The 18,081-nt window shown below is 39.3% G+C and overlaps 1 protein-coding gene across 1 annotated transcript in view; it reads left to right on the plus strand.

The window, feature by feature from the left end:
* LOC118280207 (GTPase-activating protein CdGAPr) overlaps positions 1-18,081 on the plus strand; it is a 101,751-nt gene that overhangs the window by 42,943 nt on the left and 40,727 nt on the right. The gene's annotated exons all lie outside the window — the stretch shown is intronic.

The following is an 18,081-nucleotide window of genomic DNA, read 5'->3' on the forward strand; positions in this document are numbered from 1 at the left end:
TCTGGCCTTGGGCGAAAAGGCGAGAAAAGTCATTGGATGAATTTTCCCCTTTAAAAAAAGAGGCATTTACCGGTAAACTAACTGGTACAAAACTAATTAAAGTAACTGGAACATACTTATAAAATGAGAGAGAAAAGAAATATTATCACAAAAACAACATGATCATCCACAAAGGCTACTCGACAGCAATACACTTAGGTACATACACTTTCGCATCCAGCTAGCCAGTTGCACCATGACGCAACAATGACTTTACAATAATTAGTGAGAGTTGAAAACAAAGTCAGCTATGATTTGTCCAACACTGGACAAGTTTCTCCATCTATGAGCTACGTGACTTGTAGAATATAGCATTTCACACCTTTTATTTCGATTGGTAGTTGGTTGCTTGTGTTAGATTGAGCACCTAATTTTTGACAGTTGCGTTGTGATTTATGTAATTTTTGTTACCTATCAATTTTTCTTCATAGCTAAAAGGATTTTATTGGTGCTGTTTTCTGGTTTTCCTAAAACTCTTAGTAAAAGCACGCTGCCTTTTTTTGAGGGTGGAAAATTATCCAATGACTTCTTCCACCTTGGGTGAGACGAGAGGGAGTGTCAGACTCTTACCGACTAAAAACCACCCCGTTCCTACTCCTGCTTTTCGTGCTGGAGGTAACCCGCTAGGTAATCCGCAGCTCCGGATTATGGCCGGGCATCATCCCTGACTAGCAGCAGACTAAGGGCCCTACTGTGCCCCATCTGTGGTGGTCTGATGGCTCTTTGAGGCACGCGCGTAAAGTTTACATCTTAGTTAAAATGATTATTGGGGCTGTGTTCTGGTTTTTCTTAAATTCTTAGTTAAAAGCACACTGCCTTTTTTGAGGGGGGGGGGGTGGAATCATTCAATGACTTCTCCCGCTTAGAGTGAGGCGAGAGACTAAACACCACCCCGTTCCTACTCCTGCTCCCGATGCTCCTATTGCTGTTATTAAAAGAAAAATAATTTGTATACGATTAACACTTGTCAGTGTCATCCCCATATATTTGGCTATAGGCTCAGAAGAGTTAGCTAAGTCATTATAAACGACAGAAATTGCTTCAGACATAGCACCCGCAATACGAGTTTCAGCAACATTCTTTCTACGCAAACAAAACCGTGGATTTTACCTAGGAAGTAAATAAACAAGATTATATAACTTCACTATCTTCGCTAACCTTTTAAACAGTATCGGGACTAGGTCAATCATGTTGTCATTGATATTTTGAAACTGATGACATTAATTTCGAGACATGGAGGATTTCATAATGATTCTCTTACATACGTAATTTTGTATTTCTATGTCAGTTTTATGAATGTCAACAAATTCATGTTAGATCACTAGAGTATGATCAAGAAATCTTCGGATGACACGAATGTGCAATTGTCCAATTTGCTACATCAATTACTTAATCTTAGAAGGGGTAGACAGAAGTGCACTTTACAATGTAACACCCATTTTTAGCTAGCTAGTTATGTTATGAGTTCAATATTGGGTCTATTGCCTTTTTTGAAAGGGTAAAATCATCCAATGTATTAGGAGAGAGGGGAGTGTCAGACTCTAATTGACTAAACACCACCCAGTTCCTACCCCTGCTTCGAGTCGGAGCCCGGGTAGGTCTCTCGCAGCTCCGGTGTGAGTCTATTGCCTGTACCTCTTTATCCACAGTTCTAGTCATTTTCAATAACCTAGATATTTGTGGATCCGGAGCTGCGGACTACCTAGCGGATTTACCGGAGCTCCGGTACGAAAATCAGAAGTAGGAACGGGGTACTTTTTAGTCAGTAAGAGTCTGACACTCCTCTCGCCTCGCCTAAGGCGAGAGAAGTCGTTGGATGATGGATCTGTGGATTTGCTTATTAAAGATCCATAAGCTACATACAAAATGTGGCCATAGATTGTATATCTTGTCTAACAAGCAAGTCTACAGACAGGTATAGGCTAAGTATTGAAAATTGCCAGTTAATGGCAAACATCATTACATTAAACATGTTTTCCCATCAAATAAACTGACAATCTTATAACGACAACAGTTACAATTTAAGCGACAATTTAATTTTAATCGCTGACTACACACATTGTCGTTCGTGACAGGCGGCCATATTTTTATACCGTGACGTCATTAGCACGTATGGACAACAGATGGGCCCGTCTTGTGACATTGTGGTTTTTTTTCTTGGCGCTAGTGTGCCGATGAATGGCCGATGGCTTCTCTTGGCAGTTTTTTTTTCTCTTCTTGTGTCCGCGTCATTTGGGCTTAATGGTGGGTTTATGTTGTGAGTGGGCTTTTTTTTGTTGTTGGTGCTTTTGATTATTATGGTCTATTATAAGTTGTTTATCAGAATTAAAATGTAATTGGAGTTTTTATGGTTTGAAAATTTCGGTCCGTCGCGTTCCGCGCGCGCCTTAAAGTCTGACACTCCCTCTCGCCTCGGCTTCGGAGAAATCATTGTATGATTTTCCCCCTCAAAAAAAAAAGTTTGAAAATTTCTCATTAGTGGCACGGAGTCTGAAGTTTCAATCAGGCTATTGGCTGATCTTCTATGATAGGGATTCATACATAAAACACCGTTGAAAAGTGGATCACATTGGCATATTTGTACATCTTCGGAGAAATGAAAAGCATGACTGCATTTTATGACTAGCCTACACAACTACGACAAGAATCGTAGTTAGCTTATACCCTGTCTGTACACCAAATTTCATCAAACTCCGTTCATTAGTCAGTGTGATTGACGGGCAAACATCCAAACAAACTTGATGTGATAAATTCATAACACAAAACCAAGTAAATCCCAAAAATCCGGTCAAGGTCACCCTTTATGCCGCAAAATTCGCAAAATGTCTCCCGAAAGCGCTCATATCTTCTTCGTGGTCTATATTGCGAAGTGAGGCGAATACGACAGATGCGTGGCATACCACGGATTCATGGCATAAGGCGCGGTATAAAGTGATCTTGAACTTAGGATTCGGAATACCGGTCCGGCCGCGGCCTACCGTCTCGTGAGATGTGGTTGTCAAACTTTTGTAGTATGTTAATCACTACATAGTATAAAACAAAGTCGCTTTTTCTGTCATGTTGTATGTCCCTATGAACGCTTAAATCTTTAAAACTACGCAACGGATTTTGATGCGGTTTTTTTTAATAGATAGAGTAACTCATGAGGAACGTTTTTATGTATAATACAGGTATAATATATCACCATTGCACCCATGTGAAGCTGGGGCGGGTCGCTAGTGATGATATAAATTGTTAATGGAGCTCAGTCTCAGAGAGTCATCAGACCAGGCGGACTACCTAGCGGGTTTACCGAGGTTCCGGCTCGAAAAGTAAGAGTAGGAACGGCGTGGTTTTCAGGCAGTAACTATCTGACAGTCCTTTTCACCACGCCCAAGGCGAGAGAAGTCATTGGATGATTAGCCTCCCGCAAAAAATATGTTTTTCGATGTCTTATTCTAAAAAGTTAACACTTTTCTAGACTCTGAGTTTCGGCATTTATTCTCAGAGTAGTCTGTTAGGAAATACCGACCTCATATAGATTGTTTTATATAATATTTTTTGACATGTAAAAGTGCTCTTTTGTAGTCTTATTTACAGAAAATAAATTCATTTCATTCATACCTTAGATTTTACCGCTACCCGCGAGAGAAGTTTGAGAACCTCAGGCCCGAGTGTTGAATGACAAATTAATATGTAAATGGTTTTAAATGAGATGCAATTAAGGCCGTAGATGTTGGCCAAAGAGAAATTTCTTGTTTAGACTAATTTTTATACCGTAGTATAGTATTATAGTTGTTTAGTTTGAATGGAAGCGTTCATTTTGAATCTTTGTGTGTTTATGATTTTTGTTTACTTTTTTACCATCTGTTGTTCTGTTGATTGATAGTCTTTTTTTTATTGTAACTTTCGATTAAATGTCAAATTGTTAGATTAGTTTTTAATACATATTATTTATGACCATAGTCAAATTGTTAGATTTTTGATTGGGTTGCCAATAATAAAATAAATTCTCCCCAAAATTGACATAAAATTTATGATGTATTTTTTATGAAGTAACGATTATTATCACATAACTTTTTTTATACTCTAAAAGGGTGCTACGCACTCCGGTTTACCGAGGCTCCCGCTCGAAAGGCAGGAGTAGGAACGGGGTGGTTTTTTGTCAGTAAGAGTCTGACTCTCCATCTCGCCTCGCCCAAGGCGAGAGACACGTAACTAATGTAATCCTAATTCCCCTAATAGGTTACACCAACAAATCTAATAACAAATTTAACAAGACCTAAATCCAAGCGACAGATACACCAACGAATATCTTGTTTCCCAAACACCATGGCCATTTATTAAATCACGATTCACGACCAAACGTAAACAATGGCCTAATAATCGTTTAAAAACAACATTTCCTAATGTTTCCGCATTAAAATAGAATCTATGCGCCATTAAAAGCTGATATATTGCACAACATACATGCATCCTCATTCCTAAAGTGTAATTTGACATGTCCTACTTTTTTATGGTATAAGCCGGTAAACGAGCAGACGGATCACTTGATGGTAAGCAATCGCTGCCGCCTATGGACACCCGAAACACCAGAGGCGTTACAAGTGCGTTGCTGGCCTTTTGGGGGTTAGGAATTTTAGGGTTGTTGGGGAATCGCGGATTGGGAAGATTGGGAAGGGAGGTAATTGGACCTCTGGTAACCTCACTCACACAACGCAAGCGTGGTTTCACGTCAGTTTTCTGTGAGGTCGTGGTATCACTCCGATCGAGCCGGCCCATTCGCAGTGAAACATGGCTTTCCCACACTTAAATGCCACATATTTTCTTCTTGATTTTGAGCCATGTGGTGATGGTCTATTCTGATTACATTTGTCACTACTCTCATTCCTTCAGTAAGTAGATGTCCTGAAGATTCGACTAAGGGACTACACATTTGACAGAGACCGGACAGCAGCGCTTTCTGATAAACCTGGTCATTTAAAACTACGATTCCCAACCCCACTTATGGTTGTTGTGTCATCTGGAAGTTAGACAATAACCCAACGAATGTTTAAAAATAAGATTTCCAAATGTTTCCACCTTAAAATAGACATAAAATTACACAATTCTCGACTATCCTCATTCTGAGAGTGTAATTTAAAATGTCCAATAGATTTCCTTTTTTATTTTCGAACTATAACGTCTGAAACTAAACATCTGTACCCTTAGTACGAGTTTTGTTTACATTGAACGAGATCGAAACGAGAGCGCGTTCGGCACTCTGATTGGTTGGTTTATTAGAGCTGGCCAATCACAGCGCCTTTTTTTTGAGGGGAGAAAATCATCCAATGACTTCTCTCGCCGGGGCGAGGCGAGAGGGAGTGTCAGACTCTTACTGACTAAAAACCACCCCGTTCCTACTCCTGCTTGTCGAGCCGGAGCCCCGGTAAGCCCGCTAGGTAGTCCGCAGCTCCAACGCACTTTTCCTTTCGTTTTCGTTTAACGTAAAGTAAACTTGTACTAAGCTATCTGAATGAGGGCGTCAGCTAAACATTTGGGCTTGCTTCTTCGGTGTTATTGAGTAAAATGCATATCGGACTGCTATTCGTCGTGGGGGATTAAGCATAGAGTATTGTTTATATTTTGTGTATTTTTGTATATTGCTAGCTACTCCCGCACGGTTTCAGCCCCTCTGCTCGGCTCCTATTGATCGTAGCATCATGTCATGTAATGCAACATAAAAATAATATTAAACTTTTTTAAAAAGGCCGTCAATGCATCTGTGACTCCTCTGGTGTTGCGGGTGTGTCCATGGGCGGCGCTGATCGCTTACCATTGTGTGACCTGACTGTTCGTTGGCCGTATATTTCATGAAATCAATTCGGACCAGTTACAGATATTAGCGCTTTCTTAAATAATAGTTTAAGATTAAATAAAGAACTTTGCTCCCTACCCGTGGATCATGTCATGTCTCGTACCGTAGGTACTTTTACAAACATACAATTTCACATACACATGAAAACTAGACACCGAAAAAAAAATTGTAGATCACACAAATATTTTATTCCAAGTGGGAATCAAACCCGCCATTGATGGCATTGCAAGCCAACAACAGCGCCAACCGTACAATCAAAACCAACTCTTATTAATTGACGTCTTCCTGCGTACAAACGTTGGTGGGGTAATTTTAAAATCAACACTGGCAACCCTGAATTCGTAATTCAAAACAGTAGCAATGAAAACAACTGCAACCAATCACCGCGCGCCGGTGTTGTTTACTCTGTGTGTTGTCGATACAGTTGCTAAGAGCACGTTCATATTGGGTGGGAGCGTTGTTATTGTCCATAGTAGCCTTAGTATGAGTTTGCTCTACGTTAAAAGTAATCGAAACGAGAGTGCGTTCAGCGATCAGTACCCTTAGTACGAGTTGGTTTTACGTATAACGAGATCGAAACGAGACGAGCTCTGATTGGTTGTGTCATTGAAGCCGGCCAATCGCAGCGCTAAATGCGGTTTCGTTCTCGTTATACGTAAAACAAAATCATACTAAAGATACTGATAGGTCTGAGCGAATGAAACAATCAATCAGACCGCCGAATTTGACCACCGGTTGTAATATTCACACTTTAATTGCTTCGACTGGGGTAAACACTGATTACTAGATGAACTGATTTTCTGGTCACTTTTGCACCTCAAATGGTTTGGTCTAACTTATATTATAAATGCGAATGGATCGGCTCGACCGGAGTGATACCATAGCCTCACAGAAAACTGACGTGAAACAACGCTTGCGTTGTGTGAGTGAGGTTACTGGAGGCCCAATTACCAATTCTTCCCAATTCCCAATTTCCCAACAACCCTTAAATTCCTAACTCCCGAAAGACCAGCAACGCACTTGTAACGCCTCTAATGTTTCAAGTGTCCATGGGCGACACCGATTGCTTACCATCAGGCGACCCGTTTGCTCGTTTACCGGCTTATACCATAAATAATACTTAATGTAAAGCAAGTCTTAACAATATGGAGTTTTCACACGGAACGGACTCGGCCGCAGTAATTAAAAGTTAAAAAACCTGTTCCATTTCCGTCGAGGGGTGAACAGTGACTCAAGTACTGGGTACTGTTAACGTTGCTCTTTTTAAAGGGGACGGTCAAAGTGTCTGTTTAATTTTATGCTTTATGGTCTGATCTTTTCATTTGTAAGCTTTTGTTGGTAAGCGTCAGAGCGTCAGGGTGACAGTCAAAGAGGGATAATGAAATGACAGATAAAAGAAAATATGTCTTTTTCGAAGTTAAGTCTGTGTAATCGTGTCTCAAATATTTTTTGGAAATCTTAAACCTCCTCTCTACTAACTAGTATTAACTAGGAAAACTAATATTCTATAATAAACTTTTAAATATACAAACAAAACTGGTCAAAAATTTCAACCTAGTAACACGTCTCCTCATGCACGCCAAAACCTAATAATACGTGTTTAACGTTTTTCAGTTGGCGTTTATAAACATAAACGACTGGTTTTTACGTGTTCTATCCGGTGTGATTTATGCTATAATCATTACACATGAGATACTCAATAATTACTACCTGATATTTCTCTTTTTATTTTTATGGAATAAGCCGGTATGCAATCAGACAGATTGGGTAAGCTATCGCTGTCGCCCATGGGCACCCGTAACTCCAAAGGCAAAATAAATAGGCAAAGGCGTTATAAGTGCGTTGTTGGCCTTTTGGGGGTTAGGAATTTAAGGGTTGTTGGGGAATCGGGGATTGGGAACATTGGGAATGGGAGGTAATTGGGCCTCCGGTAACCTCACTCACACAACGCAAGCGTTGTTTCACATCGGTTTACTGTGAGGCCGTGGTATCACTCCGGTCGAGCCGGCCCATTCGTGTCGAAGCATGGCTCTCTCATACTTGGAGAATTTATTAGTACGATTTCTGCTACAAGTACTGTTTACTTTAGTTAAGTCTATTGTTAGAATCGAAGTATTTAATTCAATAAACGGTACCATTGACGGCATACCCTATACTTCGATGGAATCCACACACACTTTTATAACAACAAAATAGAATAGGGATGATGGTGGGGTATGAAAATTAAAAATCTATTCAGTCCGTCAGTTAGGTAATGAAAAAATATTACACACGTATTTTTTTTTTTTATGTTAAATGGGCCGACGTTTGACGTATTTTCTTTATTTTGTCATATAAGATTACAATACTTGGATAAAACGAAACAAAGTTTAGGCGTAGGAGCAAATACGTTACTTCTACTTATAAAATGTACCTAGAAGTCGATATTTGAAATCGATATATCTTCGAAAATATTTGTTTCCTTAAGAAAATAAAAAATACGCGTCTAATGTTTTAAAATAATCTACAAGACGGACATTAAAATAAAAATCAGTCATCTACCCTATTGTCCGTTAGTCTGTTCATGAAGCTAGCCGTGCGTACTGTTTACAGTTCGACCCCTCATTGTATCACAAAACATAGTATTTTTTAAACAAACCGACCTTGTTTTGATGTCTACCAATACTTGGCTATGTATTCATGTATTCATTACAGTCCTTTCCCTTACCATGTGAGGTGAATTTAAAGTTTTATTAAATAGCACGACTTTTGTTTTATATGTAGGTATTTTCACTTTATTTTGATCGATGTCTGTGTTTAACGCCCGAATACTGATATGCTACTCAATTTTACGTTTTACTTAAATATCGCGTTATCTCTGCCATTTTATAAAGAATTTTTAGAGACAGAACTATGCTTGAGAGCGTCTTAAAATTGAGTGGCGTTTGAGTATTCGGACTTAAGTCTTTGACTGCCAATAGAAAACTGTTGAAGGCAAATCCTCCGCTAACATCGGTCACCTGTGACCACCACGGCGTTCGATGTGTTAAACATGACTATTATTTATTTTAGTCCTTTAGTTGTTGTACTAGAATGATATAAGTCCTTTAGTTCTTGTTTTAGAATGGTAATCGAGCAGACAAATCACCTGATAGTAAGCTATCGCCGCCGTCCACATTAAAAACACCATAGACGTTATAAGTGTGTTGTCGGCCTTTTGGGGGTTAGGAATTTAAGGGTTGTTGGGGAATCGGGGATTGGGAGGGGAGGTAACTGGGCGTCCGATAACCACACTCATACAACGAAACACAACGCAAGCGTTGTTTCACGTCGGTTTTCTATGAGACCGTGGATAACTGGACCAGAGTGATAACTCCGGTCCAGCCGGCCCAGCAGTGCCGAAGCATGGTTCTCCCACACTTAATGGTTTGTGCTTCTAATGAAAAATGAAGTAACTATTCGATTATTTAAATGAAGATATGAAGAACTTTCTGTTGACATTATAACGGTCTCAAATTCGATAATCAAAATTTTGACAGCTACAGTGTTGCAACAACAATAAAATTACCCGTATTTAGGGTAATTTTATTATTACACTTACGTAATAAATAAACGCATCCGAATTCCTTAGCACACGCGATTACTCAGCAAACCGGTCGTTCCTCAGATAAATATAGATATTAGATTAATGCATTTACAACAAGTAGAGCTATTATTTATCATTACAATGATTTATAATGCCAATAAAATGAAGCGACGGAATTGTAATACGTCACTTTCGAATCGTTGCTTCGCTACAGTAACCAGTTTGTTATTTATGATGATTATGTATTATATTGTATATGTGCTATATAATATATAATAATAGATGTTCCGTAACAAAAGGAACTGGAATAGTGAGAGTTTATGATCTGCATTAGTTGTGGTTGTGGATGATTTCGCGTCGACTTTTATATGACTAGTTTTTTTATACATAGGTAAAGTATTGAGTGTTTAAGTAGAAATGGATTATTATGGAACTATACATTTGACAACGTTAAGTGTGGGAGAGCCATGCTTCGGCAGGAATGGGCTGGAGTGACACCACGGTCTCAAAGAAAACCGACGGGAAACAACGCTTGCGTTGTGTTTCGTTGTGTGAGTGAGGTTACCGGAGGCCTAATTATCCCCTTTTCCAATCTTCTCAATACCCGTATAATAAGCTTAAATTCCTAACTGGCAACGTACTTGTAACGCTTCTGGTGTTTGGGGCGTTCATGGGCGGCGGCGATCGTTTACCATCAGGAGATCCGTCAGCTCGTTTACCGGCTTATACAATAAAACATAATCAGGCATCCGCGCTCTTTGATAGTCTAAACCTTTAAAACTGTGATCTGTATCTTGCAGGCAATCTAGCGGGTTACCGTAGCTCCGGCTCGAAGCAGGAGTAGGAACGTTGATTTTTAGTTTCTTGCCCTACCCAAAGTGGGAAAAACATTGGATAAATTAAACGGAAAAGGCCCCTAATCGATGGCTGTACGGTATCGGGCTCGGATTTATAAATCGTAGTACTAAATTGTCACTACAATTACCAACAGCAATTATAGTATAGTTATATAAAAGTGAAATTCTCAATCTATATGCGCGGCCGGCTCTCATTAGCCAGCTAAGGTTGGCGCCGTGTCCTGTTCCAAGATAGTGCGGTCACGAACAAAAGTGTACCGACAGTCAATTAGTGTCCTTCGATCAATCAAGCCTGTTGTTTATTGTTGTGCTTTGTGAAAGTGATAGGTGAGACTGTGAGACTAGCATTTTTATGTAATGATCCCTGTAGTGTAGCTATGTTTTTTTTTTTTTGAGGGGGGAAAATCATCCATTGCCTTCTCCCGCCTTGGGCGAGGCGAGAGGGAGTGTCAGACTCTTACTGACTAAAAACCACCCCGTTCCTTCTCCTGCTTTTCGAGCCGGAGCCTCAGTAAACCCGCTAGGTAGTCCGCAGCTCCGGAGTATAGCTATGTCTAGTAAATATTTTATTGATTCTTCTTCTCTTCTTATAATAAGTATGGTGAGACATCATCATCATCAACCGAGAGACGTCCACTGCTGAACAAAGGCCTCCCCCTCCTACCCATTGGTGAGATATACTTAAACAAAAAGAATGAATTGAGAAAACCTCTACTGGTTTCGAGTCGCAAAGGGACTGCTCTTAGTCCCATGTAATAGGGAGTGAGATTCCCGACTCCGTGCTACTACTGAAAAATTTTCGAAAACCCGAAAAAAGCCCAGTAATACTTTGCCCGACACGCGAATCGAACCCGAGACCCCTTGCCCAGCAGTGGTACTTACGACCACTCGACCAACGAGGCAGTCAACTTCGTTTACATTTTCTTCTACGCTGATTGGTTACAAAGTTTTGTGTGGTCAGCCTAACAAGCAAATTCTCCCTACATTACCTCAATACAATACCACCTACACTTTAGTTTATTGCACTAATATAAATTGATGACTAGGTGGCTTGTTAGTGGACTGGTCATATCGCTATCACGGAATCTGATGTACGCCGTAATATGGTATGATTGTAGCCTACAGTTAGTAATTGAGGTATTTTAGTCATTTTGTTATTATATAATTGACATTAATTAGTTGGGACTATACATTTTCATGTAGGACAATCGTGGTTAATTTAATTTGTAGTATTAGTTGTTGGATTTAATAATAATAGGAATACGTAACAGGTACAATGGGTTTGGTTGTGGTTAAGTTTGGCAGGAATAAGTAGGTACCTTTGAGTATTTTTGTAGGCTCAACCGTAGTGATACCACGGCCTCACAGAATACAGACATGAAATAACGCCCAATTACCCTTCCCAATCCCCAATTCCACAAAAACCCTTAGATTCCTAACCCCAAAAGGCCGGCAGCGCATTTGTAACGCCTCTGATGTTTGATTAGATTATTTTGGTTTAAGAATTTCGGCTCTTTTATTTTTTGAAAGAGAAAAAATTATCCAATGACTTCTCTCGCCATGGGTGAAGCGAGTGGGAGTGTCAGACTCTTGCTGTCTAAAGGCCACCCCGTTTCTAGTCTTGCTTTTCGAACCGGAGCCCCGGTAAACCCGCTAGGTAGTCCGCAGCTCCGGATTCAGCCCTACTGGGCCCCATAAGGGATTATAATGTCGTCGTGATTCATGATGTCAACGAAGGATTTATAAATACTCACACTTATAAAGAAACTGCGTAGTATCCTTGATTAGTTAGTATAATAGAGACGCTCAGCCGCTCACGTCACTCGCCGTCTAGCGTGTTACCCATCCGTAATACATAGTTTATGTACCTACCTATATGTAGTATGAATAACCAGTATATACAGGGTGACTTTGAATTCGACGTATTCCTCTCGGGAGGTGATAATACAACTAATTTCCTACAAAAATAGCCCTGAGGTCCTTGGGCGGAAAGTGGCTAGTTTCTGAGATATTCAACATTTTTGGTTTTGGTAAAAATATCCCGAATTGATTACAAAAACATCAATAAATAAAAAAATACTGGTTGGATTTTAGTTATTTTAGTTTTAATCAGTTGCCAATACATCAGTTATCATTTATGAATACTAATAATGGCAGAAATATTATTCGTTTTAAAATAGCAAGTAATTTCCTATGAACTTTTGTTTTGTTTCACTAATTTGGTCAATAGATAACTGGATTTATTTCGAAAAAAATATATGACACTAAGCGTACAAACTATTAGAAAAACTTCCTTGGTTTATTAGCTCCCCATAAACGTAAAATTATATACAAAATTCTCAATAATAAAAAATAAATTAACAACTTGATGATAAGTAGAATATCAAGTAAAAAGGGCAATTTGAAAAACATCTTAATTTGCAAAATTTTGTTTAAAATGATCTTCATCTGGTGTTTCAAGATTGCTTACCATCAGGTGATCCGTATGCTCGTTTACCGGCTTATACCATAAAAAATAGACTAGACTCTCTATTGTCATATACCAAACGCAATTTCAAACTCCGTGCTATTTCTGAAATTCACCTGTATAAGTTGAAGTTAAATTTTCAACTTAATACCAAGTATTTTGCGATGAGATAACGATCTACCCTTTCCAACCAGATAGGGGTGACACAATGGTTATACCCGTTGTCGGACTTTCTGATCGCTGAATACACGTAATAAGTAGCGTTAAGCAATTTTAGGGTAAGGGTTATCCGGAGCTGCGGACTACCTAGCGGGTTTACTGGGGCTCCGGTTCGAAAAGCAGGAGTAGGAACGGGGTGGTCTTTAACGAGGCGTTACAAGTGCGTTGCTGCCTTTTTGGGTGTTAGGAATTTAGGGGTTGTTGGGGATTGGGAAGGGAGGTAAGTGGGCCTCTGGTAACCTCACTCACACGTCAAAACATGTGGTACATGGGACTCATAACATAACTGGGGAAAAGTGAGTGTTACATTTCACATGTGCAGTACCCTTAGTATGTAGCGCGTTCGGCGCTCTGATTAGTTGGTTTATTCGAGCCGGCCAATCAGAGCGCCGACCGCGCTCTCGTTTCGATTACTTTAAACGTAAAGCAAACTCATACTAAGGGTCTTGATCTACTTACGTCTTCGAAGATCAAAACACGTGACGTTATTTTATGTCATAATTTACGCCAAATAACTACATTATTTATGTAGACACCGTTGACGTTAATTGAAATCAAAATGTTTCTATTGAACAAGGAAAACAATAAGGAAAATGTATGCATCAGTTTTATTGATTAATTTAGAACACCGACGCCATGACGGTATGGTTAGTGTAATGATTTACAATATAGGTAGGTAACATCTTTCGTAATGCCTGTAGTAACGCGTGGTTAAATGTTGTTTCGATTGGTTACCATCAGGTGACTTGTCTGTACCCTTAGTATGAGTTTGCTTTAAGTTTATAGTAATCGAAACAAGAGCGCGTTCGGCGATCTGAATTGACCTTTCAGAACGCCGAACGCCCTTTCGTTACAATTATTTTAAGCCTAAAACAAACTCGTACTGATGGTAATTTATATTGGTAATTTTCTAATTACCAAATACCAGAATCCCAGATTCTATGCGCACTATTTTGTAAATAGCTAACCTCTTTCGCTCTCGCCTCGCGTTACCTCAATGGATGTGTAGTGAAATGTTGTGATGTGTAATGAGTTACATTGCAAGATTTTTAAATTTTGAATTCCACCTCACATTGACTTTTAAAATCCACCTATATCGAACATTTTCTCCATATCATTCTAATGATAGTGTTAGTGCCCATGTCAGTTTAAAAACTTATATTTTCTCCATACGTCAGACATATTTTCGAAACCAAACATCCGATTTCGGAGCAGTTTTCGCTATTTACCTAAGTAAAGTAACCGGGGCTTATTAATTTAGTCAACACCTCTGTCCACCTCTTCGGTGTCTAAAAACCGTCTCGTCTATGTAAATTACACTTAGCTCGACTCAGCATTCTTTCTCAGTAGCTCTCGACCTTCCATTCTTTCAGTATTAAACGCAATATTAAATTTCTGATATTGAATAGGAATGCGGTAATAGAATTGAAATGGATCCTTCCCCTCCCCTCCCATTCCCTACCTTTTGTTGTTCACATCTAGTCCGGAGTCTTGTTCATTGATGCGTAGATTGGATTCTGTTGTAGTAAAATAGGGGTTTAATTGGGGGGATTATTGTAATTTCTGTTTTAAGAGGTCGTGTTGGTTAAATGGTGTGTTCTGTGTTGGTATGGTTTTTGTCTTTTATTTGTGAGTGAGTGAGGAAGGGTTATGGAAATTCAATGTGACGTTGAATCTATACCAGTTTTTGTGGTCCAATGTTTTAGAGGGCGAGTTTATTTTGATACAGATAGTATAATACTTAGCTGTACTAGGTATCAAATGTATTGCGAGCACGGGTAGCTCGCCACCCAATCAGAACCAGACCGTCGCATTCCGCGCACGCCTCAAATAGCCATCAGACCACCATACATGAAGCCCAATAGGACTGATACCCGGAGTTGAGAACTGCCTAGCGGTTTACCGAGGCTCCGGCACGAAAAGCAGGAGTAGGAACGTGGTTGCTTTTAATCAGTAAGAGTCTGACACTCCCTCTCGCCTCGTCCAAGTTACGAGAAGTAATTGGATGATTTTCCCCCTCTAAAAAGAACGTATAAAATCTAAGATACTTTTCTCAACTGCCCCAATAACCAAACAACAATATCTAATAGAGTAGTAAAGACATGAGTAATATTACTGTGACTACGGGAAAACTAGACATTTAATATTGTTTTTACCAAAACACACATCAATTACAATAAAATGACTCATTTACTTTAACCGTATATATGTTCTACGCACCGTGGCCGTATGCTGACGTCACTGCTTTAATATTATGTCGTCATAAAACACCATAGCTGACTAACTGGTGGAAATGGCGGAGTGGGTAATCAATTAAAGCGGTCGGAGAAAGTCGTCTCATAGATCTGTTGACTAGTATGTCTTTAGTGTCCCGGTCTGCCTGTGTTGATATGAATTTTCTTCGGCGGTTTTTCATATTAAAAGAGCTTGTTTTGTCTACTTTTTTATGAGAATAGAGGTTTTAAAAAACTGTTTTTGTTGAATGTGAACCGCCTTACGTTTACTTTGTCGCCTCAATTTTTTCAAGGCTGATAATTCTCTGGTAAATTCTCCTAAGTCTGAAAAAAACTATGTTAAAACCGCATCAAAATTGGTTTGGCCAAACGCAAGATAATCGCGCACAAACATACATACCTTATACCTTTTTTGAAGTCGGTTAATAAAAGTATAATATAGTCGAACGATGGCATTTTTTCCGTAGCGGCTTTCGTATGAAAAGATCCTGAAATTCCTAGATTTCTTTTTTCACGTGAATCAAGCTTTTAGAGAAGTTAAAGAGATAGTATTTTCCCTGTGTTAGGCAAACGTACGCATATAGTATTTGGCAGTTACGTATAACCGAAGTTAGGCTATAAACGTCGAAGTTAGGAATCTCGATAATATCCCGTGTTCCAGATTTATAGCATGTGACCTATAAAATTTCTTGGCGCATCATTGATTAAGTTTAAGTGTGGGAGAGCCATGCTTCAACACAAATGAGCCGGCTCGACCGGAGTGATACCACGGCCGAGCAGAAAACCGACGTGAAACAACGCTTGCATTATGTTTCGTTGTGTGTGTGAGGTTACCTGAAGCCTAATTACCTCCCTTCCCAATTTTCTTTATCCCCAATTACAACCCTAAAAGGCCGGCAATTGAAACGCCATTGGTGTTTCGAAAGTCAATGGGCGGCGGCGATTGCTTACCATCAGATAATCCGTCTGCTCGTTTACCGGCTTATACCATAAAAAAAGTTATCCTGGCAAATCATACTTAGTCTTTCTCTTTCACACACGATTTCTTCAGAAAAATGCGTAAATAATAAAAGTTAGTTTTCAAACACAAATTACTTGCAGCTTGCTTATAATTATCACTATGACTAGTAAAATAATTTATTGTTATGATATACTGTATACAATATCTCGAAGAAAATATAACCAATGAACGTACAGAGAAAGTCTGATATAATGACAGTATTGATCAACTCTGTAACTTTATTAATTTCTCCAATAAGTACAATGTAATATTTTATAGCCCATCAAAGTTGTAAGCGTTTATAAATATCTTCACTTTATGTTTATATGTTTTCTTCTCTAATTGAAGCTCGTAATCATACGTAAAAACCCGTATCGGCTTTGCTCTTGTGTTGATTCCTTACTTTCCCTATGATTTTGTATATTTTTATGTCAACCTTTTTTGTGGCTAAACAATGAACAATGGTGATGATAAAATTTAAATAAAACAAAGTCATTTGCATCTCCTATAAGGTAATAAACTACCAAACATATATATTTCTCTACTTGCTAACTTGCTCCCTTTTTTTGAGGGGGAAAATCATCCAATGACTTCTCTCACCTTGGGCGAGGCGAAAGGGAGTGTCAGACTCTTACTGACTAAAAACCACCCCGTTCCTACTCCTGCTTTTCGAATCGGAGCCCCGGTAAACCTGTTAGGTAGTCCGCAGCTCCGAACAGTGCGGTTTTACCTCCTACTCGACTCCTATTGATTATCCTATCCAAAACAAATATAATGAATTCAAACCAGTAGTTCGGGATATTAGCGCATAAAAACCAATAAACAAGAATCAAAACATGTCGTACTATTTTATAGGCAATATTCCAATTAGGTAATAGATACACCGTAATTTTGTCTTATACATAGAAAAACATTCCAATTTTGTAATCTCTATCTAACATGCATCTGTGACTAGATTCACAAGTCTGTCGCTCTGGTTATTTATATTCTAATCAGCTATGAATGCGTCTCGTTATTTATTTACCTAGGTACATATGTACGTAGGTATTTGATACAGCTAGCCTGCCGTGCAATCAATGTCAATCTTTGTGACCTTTGAAAGACAATTTTAACTCAATTATTAAGTTATAGCCTTACTCACGTAACGTTTTGACGAGGAACTCGACTAGTTTCAAGCCATGCTAGAGGCTCATATTCATGAGCAGCATTCTGCGGCACACGACGCGGCGATTGTCGCGCTGCTACAGTAGCAGCGCATAATAATTAATTTAGTATGTCTCACGAAAGTTACAATAACACAATTTTAACTCTAAAATTACTGTGATTCGTGTAAAGTCATCATCGTCATCGGCAACAGGCACTGCTGGACCGGCTCGACCGGAGTGATACCACGACCTCACAGAAAACTGACGTGAAACAACGCTTGCGTTGTGTGAGTGAGGTTATCGGAGGCCCAATTACCTGCCTTCCCAATCTTCTCAATCCCCGATTCCCCAATAACACTTAAATTCCTAACCCTCAAAAGGCCGGCAACGCACTTGTAACGGCTCTGGTATTTTGGGTACCATCAAATGATCCGTCTGCTCGTTTACCGGCTTATACCATAAAAAAATCTAAAAAGTGTTTTTAAAGTCATCGTCAACAGCTCTTTATGTACCCAATGCTGAGCAAAGCCTCTTCTCAAATGAAAGTTTTGAGCATTAATAACCATACTTGCTCAATGCGGTTTAGCAAGTCGTATAAAGTGACTTATCACACCACATCAACAGCACTGCTACTACTACTGGATACTGCTAACCAAAGGCCTCTTCTCACTCGGAGAAGGTTTGAGCATTAATCACCACGCTTGCTCAATGCAGGTTGC

This window comes from Spodoptera frugiperda, chromosome 21, assembly GCF_023101765.2.
Source record: "Spodoptera frugiperda isolate SF20-4 chromosome 21, AGI-APGP_CSIRO_Sfru_2.0, whole genome shotgun sequence".
Classification (NCBI taxonomy): Eukaryota; Metazoa; Arthropoda; class Insecta; order Lepidoptera; family Noctuidae; genus Spodoptera; species Spodoptera frugiperda.